This window comes from Triticum dicoccoides, chromosome 5A, assembly GCF_002162155.2.
Source record: "Triticum dicoccoides isolate Atlit2015 ecotype Zavitan chromosome 5A, WEW_v2.0, whole genome shotgun sequence".
In the NCBI taxonomy this organism is placed as follows: domain Eukaryota; kingdom Viridiplantae; phylum Streptophyta; class Magnoliopsida; order Poales; family Poaceae; genus Triticum; species Triticum dicoccoides.
The window spans coordinates 81,234,682-81,252,767 of record NC_041388.1 but is presented as its reverse complement, the minus strand read 5'-3'; positions in this window follow the sequence as shown (position 1 = coordinate 81,252,767).

Here is an 18,086-nt window from a genome sequence, read left to right as displayed (position 1 = left end):
AATTTTTAAGGGAAAGCTTAAATATTTTCACCTATGCAAAAAAAAACAAGTCAAACGCCAAATGTTACCTCTAAATGTTACACTTAATCTTTTTTTTACCAATGAAGCATGCTCTCCCGTTTTGCATGGAAACTTTTAAACATACTTGTTACACTAACATAAACATCTAAAAAAATTGTATTTGCTATTTTTTAAATTTACTATTCATTTGGGAGCGTACGCTCCTAGAGCCAAAACAGACATCCCACCAAAAGGGCACATGCATGTCTCTAACATCAACAATGACGTACCAACTTAGAGCAATGGTGGTAGCTAATTATTGCCTAAATGCATCCATGTCATGACCATTACCTATTATAGTTGCATGTGAAGGAGCAACATATTTTCTTTATCTTTCCAGAATTGTTGGCACGTAGTCCAGGTCCATGTCGACAAAGTAAATATCTTCTCCATCATGAAAGCAAACATAATTGTGCAATGTCAAACTAGCGGCAAACAACCATCTTTATTGCTAGCAGACAATTCCTCTGAAAGCGTGCACTAATGACACCGATATATGGCGATGCATAAAACGCACAATCCCTTTGCTCATCCAAGCAAGCAAATTTAGTGTAGATGATGGCAGCAGGACCTCCTTTTGGCTTGATGGTTGGTTAGGTAGAGGCAGACTTCTCCATTTTTTCCTGCACTTTATACCTTCACTAAAGATAAATCATGCACCGTGGCTACACTGTTTGTTGATGGATAATGGGATATTCAGTTGCACCATAACCTTTCAGACACGTCCGCTCAGAAAATGTAGGCTTTATTCAACTGCCTTCGCGGAGCGATTATGCTGGGGAAACTTTCCTCTAGGAGGGGGGAATCGAAGCCCTCACCATCACCAATGACCCTTTCATCGTGGGAGGTCTCATCTTTATCAACATCTTCACCATCACCCTCTCATCTATAAAATCCTAATTCATCTCTTGTGTTCACTCTTTGTATCAAACCTCATATTAGTACCGGGGGTGTTGTGTAACGCCCTCGATGCGGCTATATCTCCCACATGTCGAAGCACGACTTAGAGGCATAACCACATTGAAAGCAATGTCGCAAGTAAGGCAATCTTCACAACATCCCATGTAAATAGATAATAAAATGGAAGGTACATAGTTGGCTTACACTCGCCACGTCAAACAAAGTATATAAATAGCATTACATCATCCAATCACTCATGGTCCGACTACGGTACCAAAATAAAAGATCAACCCAACATGCAACACGGTCCCGATCGCCCCAACTCGGCACCACTACTGATCATCAGGGAAAAACACGTAGTAACGGCGTGAGTTCTCGTCGAACTCCCACTTGAGCTCAAGCGCGTCATCTGGTACGGAGTCATCAGGCCCTGCATCTGGTTTGGAAGTAATCTGTGAGCCACAGGGACTCAGCAATCTCGCACCCTCGCGATCAAAACTATTTAAACTTATAGGTAAGGCAAGGTAATAGGTGGAGCTGCAGCAAGCGACTAGCATATATGGTGGCTAACCTGTACGCAAGAGAGAGCGAGAAGAGAAGGCAAAGCGCGAACGAATAACTAGATAACAACCTGCGGCAAGCATTACTCCAACACCGTGTTCACTTCCCAGACTCCGCCGAGAAGAGACCATCACGGTAACTCACATAGTTGATTCATTTTAATTAAGTTTAGGTTCAAGTTATCTACAACCGGACATTAACAAATTCCCATCTGCCCATAACCGCGGGCACGGCTTTCGAAAGTTCAAATCCCTGCAGGGGAGTCCCAACTTAGCCCATGACAAGCTCTCACGGTCAACGAAGGATATACCTTCTCCCGAGACATTCCGATCAGACTCGGTATCCCGGTTCTACAAGACACTTCGACAAGTTAAAACAAATCCAGCAACACCGCCCGAATGTGCCGACAAATCCCGATAGGAGCTGCACATATCTCGTTCTCAGGGCACACTCAGATTGTTCAAACTTCCGGTAGGCCAGCTCAGAGTTGCCCCTGGTGGCCACCGGCGGCTGACGAGGTGGACCAACACTCAGAGGAGCACTGGCCCGGGGGGGGTTAAATAAGATGACCCTTGGGCTCCGAAAACCCAAGGGAAAAAGAGGCTAGGTGGCAAATGGTAAAACCAAGGTTGGGCATTGCTGGAAAAGCTTTATTCAAGGCGAACTATCAAGGGGTTCCCATTATCACCCAACCGCGTAAGGAACGCAAAATCCGAGAACATAACACCGATATGACGGAAACTAGGGCGGCAAGAGTGGAACAAAACACTAGGCAAAAGGCCGAGCCTTCCACCCTTTACCAAGTATATAGATGCATTAAGATAACAAGATAATATAGTGATATCCCAACAAGTAAATAATGTTCCAACAAGGAACGGTCTCCAATCTTCACCTGTAACTAGCAACGCTATAAGAGGGGTTGAGCAAAGCGGCAACATAGCCAATCAACGGTTTGCTAGGACATGGTGGGTTAGAGGTTTGACATGGCAATCTGGGAGGCATGATAAGCAAGTGGTAGGCATCATAGAATAGGCATAGCAAAAGAGCGAGCATCTAGCAAAGCAAAGATAGAAGTGATTTCGAGGGTATGATCATCTTGCCTGCAAAGTTTTCAGAGTTGACTGGATCCTCGAAAGCAAACTCAACGGGCTCCTCGTTAGCAAACTCGTCTCCCGGCTCTACCCAAACAAGACAAACAAGCAAAAGAAACACAATCAACCACGTGCACAACCCAAGCAACAAGATGCAAACATGGTATGCTATGCGGGATGCGATATGTGATGTATATGCAAGATTTGACAAGGAATAATTGAACCTGGCCTCAACTTAGAAATCCAAGTGTGCCACTGGAAAGGTGAGGTGATTTCGGTTGAAATCGATATAAAGAACACCGGAATTGGAGACACGGTTTGGAAATGGCAAGCAATTCAAATATGGCACCGGTCTGCGATATACAGCAAGTAGCCATCTAAATGCAACAAGTTAAGCATGCTACAGCACCCAAACATGACAAAAAAATACATGGCAGGGATCCATTCATAATGCTTAACAAAATATGAACACTGAGCTACGGCCAAATCATTCATTAACAGGTTCAAACAAGCATGACAAAAGTGCAATTGGTAAACAGATTTCAGACTTAGTGAAATTAACACTTGTCTGGAATTTCAGATCAGGTAGCACACTTTGGAGCATGACAACTAGATGCTACAGGAACTTAACATGTCAAAGCAAGACATGACATGGAGATACTCAAAGAGCTTAACAAAAGTCTCTTAATGACCTTGAGACAAAAGGGATCAGAAAATATAATTGAAAGCATGTGAACATGGCAAAAACATAATCAGATCTCAGACTTAGTGAAAAACTGGAGCATGCAAATCAGATATCAAGTAGGCATGTTTACGAGCTCGATGCACTCACTACAGAGCATGTCATGACAATCTAAGCATACACCCATCAAGAATACACATTATACAAGCTAGACATGACAAGAACAATAACATAGAATGCACGGATCAACTACAACATCCTCGGCAAAATCGCTAACAAGTAGACAATCTGCCCAGATTCACAAAATAGCAAAAGTAGAGCTCGATTGACTCAAGCTAGGTTGCTCCATAATTGCAAACAAAGACATGGATGGATAGAGCACTACAAGATTAATAAATCACCCTTACTGATCATCCTTAAAAGAGGCACGGATCACTAGGAAACAACATGAACATATGGCATATTGATAAAAACAGATCAAGGACTTAGTGGAATTGCTAAGTCCCTGAAATCAGCATTAACAAATGCACCACTTTGCAAGCTTGTGCTAGTCACCACACATAACACAAAAATACATGGATAGCACCTCTGGAAAGATGAAAAAGCATATAACAAAACTCATGTAGAGCTCAGGGGCATATCATGCACACAATAATCATGGCAAAAATGACAAATAGCTATTTGGAGCAGCAGATCTGACAATTATCTCAAATAGCACTTTTCCAACAACATTTCGGGCATCAAGATGAACTCAAATGAAAATGATGCAATGAGATGAAATGATGTGCTCTCTGAGATGAACATTTTGATATGCTATATGCCCAAAACGGATCTACGGATGCAAAGTTACGATGCGATGAACATGGCAATATAATCTGCAGACTTAGGGAAAAAAATTAGGTCAACCCTAATTCCCAGATCTGGATCCGGCGTGTGGATCGAGGTTCACCGGGGGCCTCGCTGGAGTCCGTTGGGGAAGCGGCTGCCGGAGCTTGCCGGAGGAGGGGAAGGGCTCGTCGGGCCCCGGGCGAGGACGGTGGCGGCGGTGGCGTCCGCGGCGCGGGTTGGCGATGGCCGCGGCGGCTTGGTGTGGCGCCGGCCGGAGGAAGCGCCGGAGCTCGCCGGAGAACTGCGCGCGGCGGCGGGGCACGCCGGAGATGGAGGCGAGGGCGCGGGGGCGGCGCGCGACTCCCAGGCGGCGGGCGGCGGCCGATGGGCCTCGGGGGACCGGGACGGGCTCCGCGGGCCGGCGGGATCCGCGGCGATGTGGGCGCGGCGGTTCAGTGAATGGGGAGACGCCATGTGGCGCTGGCGGGCGGGTCGGACATGTCCGGCGCCGGCGGACGTTGTCCGGCGCGCGGTGGGAGAAGGGGGTTTAGGATTTCACCGGGAATTCCGGAGGGGGTACTATATATAGGCATAGGAGGAGCTAGGAGAGTCCAAATAAGGTGCGGTTTTCGGTCACGCGATCATGATCGAACGCTCTAGATGACGGAGAGGGTTTTGGTGAGTTTTGAGCCAAAATGGAAGGGTGTTGGGCTACAACACACACGAGGGCTTCTCGGTCCCTCGGTTAACCATTGGAGCCTCAAACGAAGTCCAAATGGTACGAAACTTGACAGACGGTCTACCGATAGTAAACCAAGGCCGCTTGGCAAGTCTCGGTCCAATCCGAAATTGTTTAATCCCCACACACGAAAGAAAGGTAGAAAAGACCACCGGAGGAGAACGAAGCGCCGAAATGCAAAATGGACAAAGGGGAAATTGCTCGGATGGATAAGACGAACACGTATGCAAATGCAATGCACATGATGACATGATATGAGATGCATGACAACAACAACAACAACAACACACGGAGACAAAAACCCGAACCCAAGAAAATAAAATAACTTAACGCCGGAAACGGCAAGAGTTGGATTAGATATTAGGTAAATCATATCCGGGGTGTTACAACACTCCACCACTACAAAAGGATCTCGTCCCGAGATCTAGGACTGGAAGAACGCCGGGTACTCAGAACGGAGGTGATCCTCGCGTTCCCAGGTGGCTTCATGGTCGGAATGGTGTGACCACTTGACTTTGAGGAATTTGATTGACTTATTGTGAGTCTTGCGTTCAGTCTCTTCAAGAATAGCAACGGGGTGCTCACGATAAGAGAGATATTCTTGGAGCTCAATGTCTTCAAAGTTGACGGTGCGGTCAGGAGTCTTGAAGCACTTGCGGAGCTGAGAGACATGGAACACGCCGTGCACATTTGCAAAGTTTGAAGGAAGCTCGAGTTGATAGGCGAGATCGCCTCTCTTGCTGACGATCTTGAAAGGACCCACGTATCTAGGGGCAAGCTTCCCTTTGATACCAAAGCGACGAGTACCTTTTATTGAAGAGACGCGGAGGTACACATGATCTCCGATCTCGAAAGCCAAATCACGGTGCTTACTATCATAGTAGCTCTTCTGGTGCGATTGCGCTGCTTTGAGGTTATCACGAATGACTTTGCACATTTCCTCTACCTCTGTGATTAAGTCATTTCCAAAAAGTTTACGTTCGCCGGTTTCAGACCAGTTGAGAGGGGTACGGCACTTCCTGCCATAGAGAATTTCAAATGGGGCCTTGCCCGAACTTGCTTGAAAACTGTTGTTGTAGGAGAATTCAGCATATGGAAGACAATCTTCCCACTTCATGCCGAAGGAGATCACACAAGCCCTGAGCATATCTTCAAGAATCTGATTGACATGCTCGACTTGACCGCTAGTTTGAGGATGGAAAGCTGTGCTGAAGCGGATGTTGGTGCCCATGGCCTTCTGAAAAGACTCCCAAAACTTGGAGGTAAAGATGCTGCCACGGTCTGAAGAGATCACCTGTGGAATACCGTGCAGAGAGACAATCCGAGAGGTATAGAGCTCCGCCAATTGAGCTGCAGTGATTGACTCTTTGATAGGCAGAAAGTGAGCCACTTTAGTGAGTTTGTCGATGACAACGAATATAGCATCATTGCCATGCTTGGACTTTGGAAACCCAGTCACGAAGTCCATCTCAATGTGGTCAAACTTCCATTCTGGAATGGCAAGAGGTTGGAGGAGACCAGCTGGCCTTTGGTGTTCTGCCTTCACTCTTCTGCAGACATCACACTCATTCACGAACTGAGAAATCTCGCGCTTCATTCGATTCCACCAATAAGCCTGCTTGAGGTCCTGATACATCTTCGTACTCCCAGGGTGGATGGAGAGGAGTGAATTGTGAGCCTCGTTCATGATAACCTTACGAAGATCACCTTTGGGCACAACAATACGATCCTCGAAGAAGAGAGTATCCTTGTCGTCAAGGCGGTAGCACTTGTACTTGGGTTGACTCTTGGCAATCCCAATCTTCACCTTCTTCACCATAGCATCAAGAAGTTGAGCCTCGCGAATCTGGTCTTCCAAGGTAGGAGAGACTTGAAGGTTGGCGAGGAAACCTTAAGGAACAACTTGCAGATTTAGTTTGTGGAAAGCTTCACAAAGCTCGGGTTGATAAGGCTTGAGAATCAGACTGTTGCAATAAGCCTTCCTGCTCAATGCGTCAGCAATCACATTGGCCTTGCCTGGAGTATACTCGATACTAGGATTATACTCTTGAATCATTTTGACCCATCGAGTCTGCCTGAGGTTGAGATTAGGCTGAGTGAAGATGTACTTGAGACTCTTGTAAGATGTCCACTTTTCTTCCCAATAAGAGATGTCTCCAAGTCAAAAGAGCATGCACAACTGCCGCCAACTCGAGGTCATGAGTGGGGTAGTTCTTCTCGTTGGGCTTCAATTGGCGGGAGGTATAAGCCACAACTTTCTTCTCTTGCATCAACACTGCACCGAGACCTTGGAGAGAGGCATCGCAGAAGACCTCAAATGGTTTGGATTCATCGGGAGGAGTCAGCACTGGAGCAGCGACCAATTTCTCTTTCAAAGTGTTGAAAGCAATGTTACACTCCGGAGACCAAACGTACTTGACGTGCTTCTGGAGAAGATTTGAGAGAGGCTTCACGATCTTTAAAAAGTTCTCAACAAACCTTCGACAGTAGCTTGCGAGACCGAGGAAGCTACGGAGTTGCTTCACGTTCTGAGGTGGTTCCCAATTCACAATTGCGGACACCTTCTGAGGATTCACTGCAATGCCCTTGGCAGAGATGATATGCCCAAGATAAAGAACCTCATCGAGCCAAAACTCGCACTTGGAGAACTTGGCGTAGAACTGGTGTTCCCTGAGCTTATCAAGCACTAAACGCAAGTGCTTGACATGATCTTCCTTGTTCTTCGAAAAGACCAGAATGTCGTCGAGATAGACCAAAACGAAGTCATTGGTGTAGGCGTTGAAGATGAAGTTCATCATGCGAGAGAAAGTCGGAGGAGCATTGACGAGGCCAAAAGACATGACAGTCTATTCATATGAACCATAGCTTGTTCTGAAAGCCATCTTGGGAATATCTTGCTCACGGATTCGAATCTGGTGATAGCCCATACGGAGATCAAGCTTGGAGACTACTTGGGCACCTTTGAGTTGTTCGAACAGCTCGTTGATGTTGGGAAGTGGGTATTTGTTCTTGATAGTCTTCTTGTTCAATGGACGATAGTCAACACAAATTCAGTCCGTTCCATCCTTCTTCTTCACAAAAAGAACTCCACAACCCCACGGAGAAGAACTAGGTCGGATGAGACCCATACGTTCTTGAATATCGAGTTGTTTCTTCAGCTCCTTCAACTCTTCAGGTCCGAGCTTGTAGGGACGCTTGCACACTAGTTCCGTGCCAGGCTCAAGATTGATGACGAATTCAACTGGCCGGTGCAGAGGCATTCCTGGAAGCTCTTCTGAAAAGACGTCTTGATATTCGCAAACGACTGGAATTTGAGAGATGGCATCCAGTTCACCCTTCTCATTGAGAGAAAACAGACAGATGGTATTATCCCGAGCAACAAAGACAATTACATCCTCAGACGAATGAGTCAATTGAATCTACCTGGCTGCACAATCAAGCTGAGCCTTGTGCTTAGAAAGCCAATCCATCCCAAGAATAAGATCAATATCCGAGTTACCAAGGACCATTGGAGAAGCCAGAAACTTGAAATCACCCATCATGATAGAAATATCCGGAATCTCGTGGTTAGCGAGCAGACATTTACCCGGAGAAACAACTGCTAACGGTTTATGCATAACTTGGGAAGACAACTCATGCTTAGATGCAAAAGGTTTCGAGATGAAACAATGCGATGCACCAGTGTCAAAAAGTACTTTTGCAGGAACATCGTTAACAGGAAGGTTACCCATGATGACATCTGACGAGTCCTCTGCCTGAGCTGCATTCATCAGATTGACCTTGGCGTGCTTGGGGTTATGCTTGACCACAGCTGTACTTGCCGATCTCACAGGAGGAGGAGGAGGAGGGAGACGCCTCTGATTGAAGCATTTGTTGGCATAGTGACCCTTCTGTTGGCACTTGTTGCACGTGACCTCTGAAAGCGGACGGTGATACGGAGCACTCGATCTTGAAGCTTGAGACGAAGTCTTGTTCTGAAAGCCAGGGTTGGGTGGGTGGGAAGATCCACTGCCACCTTTGCTCTTCTGCTGATACGGCTGACGGAACGGAGGAGGAGGAAGCCAATACTTCTGGTGCTTAGCCACTTGAGTAGAGGAAGAAGGAGTAACATCTCTGACTCGCTTCTTGGAAGCATCACACCTCGGTTGAGCAGCCTCTTGCTTCAATGCCATGTTGTAGAACTCATCGTACCTCAAGGGCTCAAAGAGAACAAGAGCTAGCTGGATTTCTTCTCTGAGACCACCCCTGAAGTGGTATATCATGCTCTTCTCGTCAGGGACGTCCTGCTTAGCAAAGCGGGCGAGCTTCTGAAGCAACTTGTTGTAGTCATAGACAGACAAAGAGCCTTGCTTTATGTTGCGGAATTCCTCACGCTTGCTTTCAACCACTCTCTGAGGAATATGATGAGCTTTGAAGTCTTGACGGGATTCATCCCAGGTAATCACACAGCCTCCTCTAGAATCCTTGTACTGCTGGAACCATTCTGCAGCTTGGTCTTTGAGTTGGAAGGAAGCGAACTTGACAAAGTCCTCAAGCCTAATGTTACTACACTCGAAATGCTTGCACAAGTCCATGAGCCAGTCGTCAGCATCAGTTGCCTCAACACAATTTCTGAAGGTCTTTGGCTGGTTAGCAAGGAACTGGTTGAGTGTAGCAAAGTGATTCTGATTGTTGCCTTGGTTGCCTTGGTTCGCTTGGTTGCACTCTTGAAGAATTTGCATGATCAACTGCGTGTTTGCATTGGTAGCGGCCATCACAGCTTGCCATGCCTCCGGAGGAGGGGGAGGTGGTGGCGGATCTTGATTCTAATTCTGATTGCTGCTCTTAGCGGGAGCCATCCTGAAGAGGGTGACATCCGTTAGCACATCGACAGATAAAATTGAAGCTGAATCAAGCGGGATGAAATTGCAACATATAGTCTTCACATCCGAACAAAATGAATGAATGCATTCCACTTGAACCGGTCACATATCCATAAATTGAGAAGCCACTTAGAATTTTGGTAGAGGAATAAATCAACAAGGTACGGATCAAGAATGAATACTCGGTAAGAAATCCCAATCTCAAACCAAATATCCATGGAAGAAGAACTAGAGCTACAAGAATTCCCACCTATAAAACTCCCGAACCTTTCCGGTTATGCAATCAGGTGTTGGGGATACAGGGGAAGCATAATATCTCACCCAAATCTAGCAAATCCTACATCCAGCTGTATCCATCCTTCAACACATAACGAGAAAAACTTCGGAAACCATCTACCTCAACCTTCGAAAAGCATCTGTTATACAAGTTATGGCAATACTCCCGAACTCCCGCCCCAGTACTGGGTGGCGTCGAGGTTATCTCACCAACAACTGCATAAAAGAGATTTTCGATGTCGGCGGACTAAACTCAGGTATTCCAGAACTGCAACGATAAAATTGTGACAACAACACCTCGGAGCTCAACTCTCCAGGACACTGCCACAACCCCTAAATGACAGGAGGAACCAAGAACAATGTTCTCGTCACAAACTCCACGTCAGGATGCCTTACCAGAGCGATGAAGGGACTGGGGAGTAAAAAGAATTCCTAAACTCTCCGATATATAATTCCTAAATGACTCAAAACATTTTTTTTCTAGACTCAACTCGGCTGCTAAAAACGATCAAGCAGTGGGGGCTCCTAAGGTCGGGGAAGGCTCTGATTTCCAACTTGTAACGCCCTCGATGCGGCTATATCTCCCACGTGTTGAAGCACGACTTAAAGGCATAACCGCATTGAAAGCAATGTCGCAAGTAAGGCAATCTTCACAACATCTCATGTAAATAGATAATAAAAGGGAAGGTACATAGTTGGCTTACACTCGCCACGTCAAACAAAGTACATAAATAGCATTACATCATCCAATCACTCATGGTCCGACTACGGTACCAAAATAAAAGATCAACCCAACATGCGACATGGCCCCGATCGCCCCAACTGGGCACCACTACTGATCATCAGGGAAGACACGCAGTAACGGCGTGAGTCCTCGTCGAACTCCCACTTGAGCTCAAGCGCGTCATCTGGTACGAAGTCATCAGGCCCTGCATCTGGTTTGGAAGTAATCTGTGAGCCACAGGGACTCAGCAATCTCGCACCCTCGCGATCAAGACTATTTAAGCTTATAGGTAAGGCAAGGTAATAGGTGGAGCTGCAGCAAGCGACTAGCATATATGGTGGCTAACCTGTACGCAAGAGAGAGCGAGAAGAGAAGGCAAAGCACGAATGAATAACTAGATAACAACCTGATATGGACGTTGATGCTAGTGATGTCGAGGGATCAATACAGCGAAATATCTACGCTCCTAATTATTCAGTTGAGTGAAGATGGCTCGGTGGTCAAATCATTGAACAATCATTCTTGTTTTGTTCTGAGCGCATGCAATTACGGTGCATTTCTTGATTTGGTCCCGGGAGATAAGAAACGAACTGAGTTATATGGTAATGGAAAACTACAACGTGAGTACTACTTGCATGGATCTCATCGGTCCTTGAGCCGTGCATACTCAGGCCACAAGGTTGTACGTATGGATGAGTTTACAAGGGAATATTCTAATCGGAGATATAGATGCGTTGTACGCTGGTTTAAAAGGAAATCAATGCAATTTAGATTTTTATATTTATTCTTGCCAGGCAAAGAGATGTATCAGGGAGGAACATGTAGAAGATGCAGCGCATGGAGTCTTCTTTCCTTAAAGGAAATTGGATGGGGTCCACCTGCCATGCAATCAGAGAAGACGCACGAACCTACAATAGAATTAGTTTCCTTTTATGTTTAGCCGTGAGAGATATCAATTGATGAATAGTTCGGTTTGTTGCTCAAGTTAGATGGATTGGCTAATATATAAAGCCATGATGCGTTCATTGTAAAGCAGGTTATTTTTTATATGAAATAGACATGATGTGTTTTTCAGGGTAGACACCCGTATCAAGTTTTGAAGGGATCTTTAGAAAACCCCTGTGTTGCGATTTCTCTTCGTGGAAATTGTTTTGCACGTGAGTACCTTCGTCGAGATTGGTTTTCTCGTGGTGGGCCGCAAGGTTCAAACCCTCTACTTTGTGTACATCGCGTGCGCGGGCGAGAGGTTGCTACTGCTGGTGGTGGAGTGTCGTGAAAGGTCGGGCCGCAACAACCGATCGGACCTCACATCGAGGTTCGGTTCACATCAGGTGGTATTCAGAGCAAAAGTTGTTCATGACACAATATTTTTCTTCGAGTTACTATTGAAGATTTTTTTTATCATGAGAAAAGATTGTAGCTCGCAAATGATGATGGCGGTGGAGAAGGATCCATTGCGTGCTTTGCCGTGGTACCAATGCTTTACACGTGTGCGTGTAGGGCCGGCGAGTTGTGCAACATTGATGAATTGCTATTCCAATATGAATTTGGTGAGTCAGACCGTGGTTGATGCTTTGCACTTGCCGTTAACTGAACATCTAGAACCATATGAGCTTTGGTGGGAGGACAAGTTTGTCATGATCAAGCATCGTGTTGAGGTAAAATTTACTTTATCTGGATATGATGATCTGGTCGTGTGTGATGTGCTTCCTATGCACATGCATGCTTGCTCTCTACTACTAGGCAGACCATGGACAGATAAAATACAATTGACATATCATTCGGCTGGAGAATTTTCTTTTCTATGTGGAGGACAACACGTACCACTTGATTCATACACATCCGAGAAGTATATGGCCGATCGCAAGAAGCGGGATATTTCTCAAGCTGCATCAGAAGTAAAGAAGAAGGTTGAAATTCCAGAATTTTTTTGATGGCTGCTCAGTCTGCAAAAATAAATATTGTTGAAGAGACTGATCCGAAACCGAGGACGGTTTCGTTTCAAGAAGGAGAGGATGATACGGACGTTGATGCTAGTGATGTCGAGGGATCAACACAGCGAAATATCTACGCTCCTAATTATTTTCAGTTGAGTGAAGATGGCTCGGTGGTCAAATCATTGAACAATCATTCTTGTTTTGTTCTGAGCGCATGCAATTACGGTGTATTTCTTGATTTGGTCCCGGGAGATAAGAAACGAACTGAGTTATATGGTAATGGAAAACTACAACGTGAGTACTACTTGCATGGATCTCATCGGTCCTTGAGCCGTGCATACTCAGGCCACAAGGTTGTACATATGGATGAGTTTACAAGGGAATATTCTAATCGGAGATATAGAGGCGTTGTACGCTGGTTTAAAAGGAAATCAATGCAATTTAGATTTTTATATTTATTCTTGCGAGGCAAAGAGATGTATCAGGGAGGAACATGTAGAAGATGCAGCGCATGGAGTCTTCTTTCCTTAAAGGAAATTGGATGGGGTCCACCTGCCTGCAATCAGAGAAGACGCACGAACCTACAATAGAATTAGTTTCCTTTTATGTTTAGCCGTGAGAGATATCAATTGATGAATAGTTCGGTTTGTTGCTCAAGTTAGATGGATTGGCTAATATATAAAGCCATGATGCGTTCATTGTAAAGCAGGTTATTTTTTATATGAAATAGACACGATGTGTTTTTCAGGGTAGACACCCGTATCAAGTTTTGGAGGGATCTTTAGAAAACTTCCGTGTTGCGATTTCTCTTCGTGGAAATTGTTTTGCACGTGAGTACCTTCGTCGAGATTGGTTTTCTCATGCTGGGCCGCAAGGTTCAAACCCTCTACTTTGTGTACATCACGTGCGCGGGCGAGAGGTTGCTACTGCTGGTGGTGGAGTGTCGTGAAAGGTCGGGCCGCAACAACCGATTGGACCTCACATCGAGGTTTGGTTCACATCAGGTGGTATTCAGAGCAAAAGTTGTTCATGACACAATATTTTTCTTCGAGTTACTATTGAATATTTTTTTTATCATGAGAAAAGATTGTAGCTCGCAAATGATGATGGTGGTGGAGAAGGATCCATTGCGTGCTTTGCCGTGGTACCAATGCTTTACGCGTGTGCGTGTAGGGCCGGCGAGTTGTGCAACATTGATGAATTGCTATTCCAATATGAATTTGGTGAGTCAGACCGTGGTTGATGCTTTGCACTTGCCGTTAACTGAACATCTAGAACCATATGAGCTTCGGTGGGAGGACAAGTTTGCCATGATCAAGCATCGTGTTGAGGTAAAATTTACTTTATCTGGATATGATGATCTGGTCGTGTGTGATGTGCTTCCTATGCACATGCATGCTTGCTCTCTACTACTAGGCAGACCATGGACAGATAAAAGACAATTGACATATCATTGGGCTGGAGAATTTTCTTTTCTATGTGGAGGACAACACGTACCACTTGATTCATACACATCCGAGAAGTATATGACCGATCGCAAGAAGCGGGATATTTCTCAAGCTGCATCAGAAGTAAAGAAGAAGGTTGAAACTCTAGAATTTTTTTGATGGCTGCTCAGTCTGCAAAAATAAATATTGTTGAAGAGACTGATCCGAAACCGAGGACGGTTTCGTTTCAAGGAGGAGAGGATGATACGGACGTTGATGCTAGTGATGTCGAGGGATCAATACAGCGAAATATCTACGCTCCTAATTATTTTCAGTTGAGTGAAGATGGCTCGGTGGTCAAATCATTGAACAATCATTCTTGTTTTGTTCTGAGCGCATGCAATTACGGTGTATTTCTTGATTTGGTCCCGGGAGATAAGAAACGAACTGAGTTATATGGTAATGGAAAACTACAACGTGAGTACTACTTGCATGGATCTCATCGGTCCTTGAGCCGTGCATACTCAGGCCACAAGGTTGTACGTATGAATGAGTTTACAAGGGAATATTCTAATCGGAGATATAGAGGCGTTGTACGCTGGTTTAAAAGGAAATCAATGCAATTTAGATTTTTATATTTATTCTTGCGAGGCAAAGAGACGTATCAGGGAGGAACATGTAGAAGATGCAGCGCATGGAGTCTTCTTTCCTTAAAGGAAATTGGATGGGGTCCACCTGCCATGCAATCAGAGAAGACACACGAACCTACAACAGAATTAGTTTCCTTTTATGTTTAACCGTGAGAGATATCAATTGATGAATAGTTCGGTTTGTTTCTCAAGTTAGATGGATTGGCTAATATATAAAGCCATGATGCGTTCATTGTAAAGCAGGTTATTTTTTATATGAAATAGACATGATGTGTTTTTCAGGGTAGACACCCGTATCAAGTTTTGGAGGAATTTTTAGAAAACCTCTGTGTTGCGATTTCTCTTCGTGGAAATTGTTTTACATGTGAGTACCTTCGTCGAGATTGGTTTTCTCGTGCTGGGCCGCAAGGTTCAAACCCTCTACTTTGTGTACATCGCGTGCGCGGGCGAGAGGTTGCTACTGCTGGTGGTGGAGTATCGTGAAAGGTCGGGCCGCAACAACTGATCGGACCTCACATCGAGTTTCGGTTCTTATCACAACCTACGACAAGCAATACTCCAACACCGTGTTCACTTCTCGGACTCCGCCGAGAAGAGACCATCACGGTAACTCACACAGTTGATTCATTTTAATTAAGTTTTGGTTCAAGTTATCTACAACCGGACATTAACAAATTCCCATCTGCCCATAACCGCGGGCACGGCTTTCGAAAGTTCAAATCCCTGCAGGGGAGTCCCAACTTAGCCCATGACAAGCTCTCACGGTCAACGAAGGATATACCTTCTCCCGAGACATTCCGATCAGACTCAATATCCCGGTTCTACAAGACACTTCGACAAGTTAAAACAAATCCAGCAACACCGCCCGAATGTGCCGACAAATCCCGATAGTAGCTGCACATATCTCGTTCTCAGGGCACACTCAGATTGTCCAAACTTCCGGCAGGCCAGCCCAGAGTTGCCCCTGGTGGCCACCGGTGGCTGACGAGGTGGACCAACACTCAGAGGAGAACTGGCCCGGGGGGGTTTAAATAAGATGACCCTTGGGCTTCGGAAACCCAAGGGAAAAAGAGGCTAGGTGGCAAATGGTAAAATCAAGGTTGGGCATTGCTGGAAAAGCTTTATTCAAGGCGAACTGTCAAAGGATTCCCATTATCACCCAACCGCGTAAGGAACGCAAAATCCGGAAACATAACACCGATATGACGGAAACTAGGGCGGCAAGAGTGGAACGAAACACTAGGCAAAAGGCCGAGCCTTCCACCCTTTACCAAGTATATAGATGCATTAAGATAACAAGATAATATAGTGATATCCCAACAAGTAAATAATGTTCCAACAAGGAACGGTCTCCAATCTTCACCTGCAACTAGCAACACTATAAGAGGGGCTGAGCAAAGCGGCAACATAGCCAATCGTCGATTTGCTAGGACATGGTGGGTTAGAGGTTTGACATGGCAATCTGGGAGGCATGATAAGCAAGTGGTAGGCATCGTAGAATAAGCATAGCAAAAGAGCGAGCATCTAGCAAAGCAAAGATAGAAGTGATTTCGAGGGTATGATCATCTTGCCTGCAAAGTTGTCAGAGTTGACTGGATCCTCGAAAGAAAACTCAACGGGCTCCTCATTAGCGAACTCGTCTCCCGGCTCTACCCAAACAAGAGAAACAAGCAAAAGGAACGCAATCAACCGCGTGCACAACCCAAGCAACAAGATGCAAACATGGTATGCTATGCGGGATGCGATATGTGATGCATATGCAAGATTTGACAAGGAATAATTGAACCTGGCCTCAACTTGGAAATCCAATTGTGCCACTGGAAAGGTGAGGTGATTTCGGTTGAAATCGATATAAAGAACACCGGAATCAGAGACACGGTTTGGAAATGGCAAGCAATTCAAATATGGCACCGGTCTGCGATATACAGCAAGTAGCCATCTAAATGCAACAAGTTAAGCTTGCTACAGCACCCAAACATGGCAACAAAATACATGGCAGGGATCCATTCATAATGCTTAACAAAAGATGAACACTGAGCTATGGCCAAATCATCCATTAACAGGTTCAAACAAGCATGGCGAAAGTGTAATTGGTAAACAGATTTCAGACAGTGAAATTAACACTTGTCTGGAATTTCAGATCAGGTAGCACACTTTGGAGCATGACAACTAGATGCTACAGGAACTTAACATGGCAAATCAAGACATGACATGCAGCTACTCAAAGAGCTTAACAAAAGTCCCTTAGTGACCTTGAGCCAAAAGGGATCAGAAAATACAATTGCAAGCATGTGAACATGGCAAAAACATAATCAGATCTCAGACTTAGTGAAAAACTGGAGCATGCAAATCAGATATCAAGTAGGCATGTTTACGAGCTCGATGCACTCACTACAGAGCATGTCATGACAATCTAAGCATACACCCATCAAGAATACACATTATAAAAGATAGACATGACAAGAACAATAACATATCATGCACGGATCAACTACAACATCCTCGGCAAAATCGCTAACAAGTAGAGAATCTGCCCAGATTCACGAAATAGCAAAAGTAGAGCTCGATTGACTCAAGCTAGGTTGCTCCATAATTGCAAACAAAGACATGGATGGATAGAGCACTACAAGATTAACAAATCACCCTTACTGATCATCCTCAAAAGAGGCACGGATCACTAGGAAACAACATGAACATATGACATATTGATAAAAACAAATCAAGGACTTAGTGGAATTGCTAAGTCCCTGAAATCAGCATTAACAAATGCACCACTTTGCAAGCTTGTGCTAGTCACCACACATAACACAAAAATACATGGATAGCACCTCTGGAAAGATGAAAAAGCATATAACAAAACTCATGTAGAGCTCAGGGGCATATCATGCACACAATAATCATGGCAAAAATGACAAATAGCTATTGGGAGCAGCAGATCTGACAATTATCTCAAATAGCACTTTTCCAACAACATTTCGGGCATCAAGATGAACTCAAATGGAAATGATGCAATGAGATGAAATGATGTTCTCTCTGAGGCGAACATTTTGATATGCTATATGCCCAAAACGAATCTACGGATGCAAAGTTACGATGCGATGAACATGGCAATATAATCTGCTGACTTAGGGAAAAAAATTAGGTCAACCCTAATTCCCAGATCTGGATCCGGCGCGTGGATTGAGGTTCATCGAGGGCCTCGCCGGAGTCCGTTGGGGAAGCGGCTGCCGGAGCTCGCCGGAGGAGGGGAAGGGCTCGCCGGGCCCCGGGCGAGGACGGTGGCGGCGGTGGCGTCCGCGGCGCGGGTCGGGGATGGCCGCGGCGGCTTGGTGCGGCGCCGGCCGGAGGA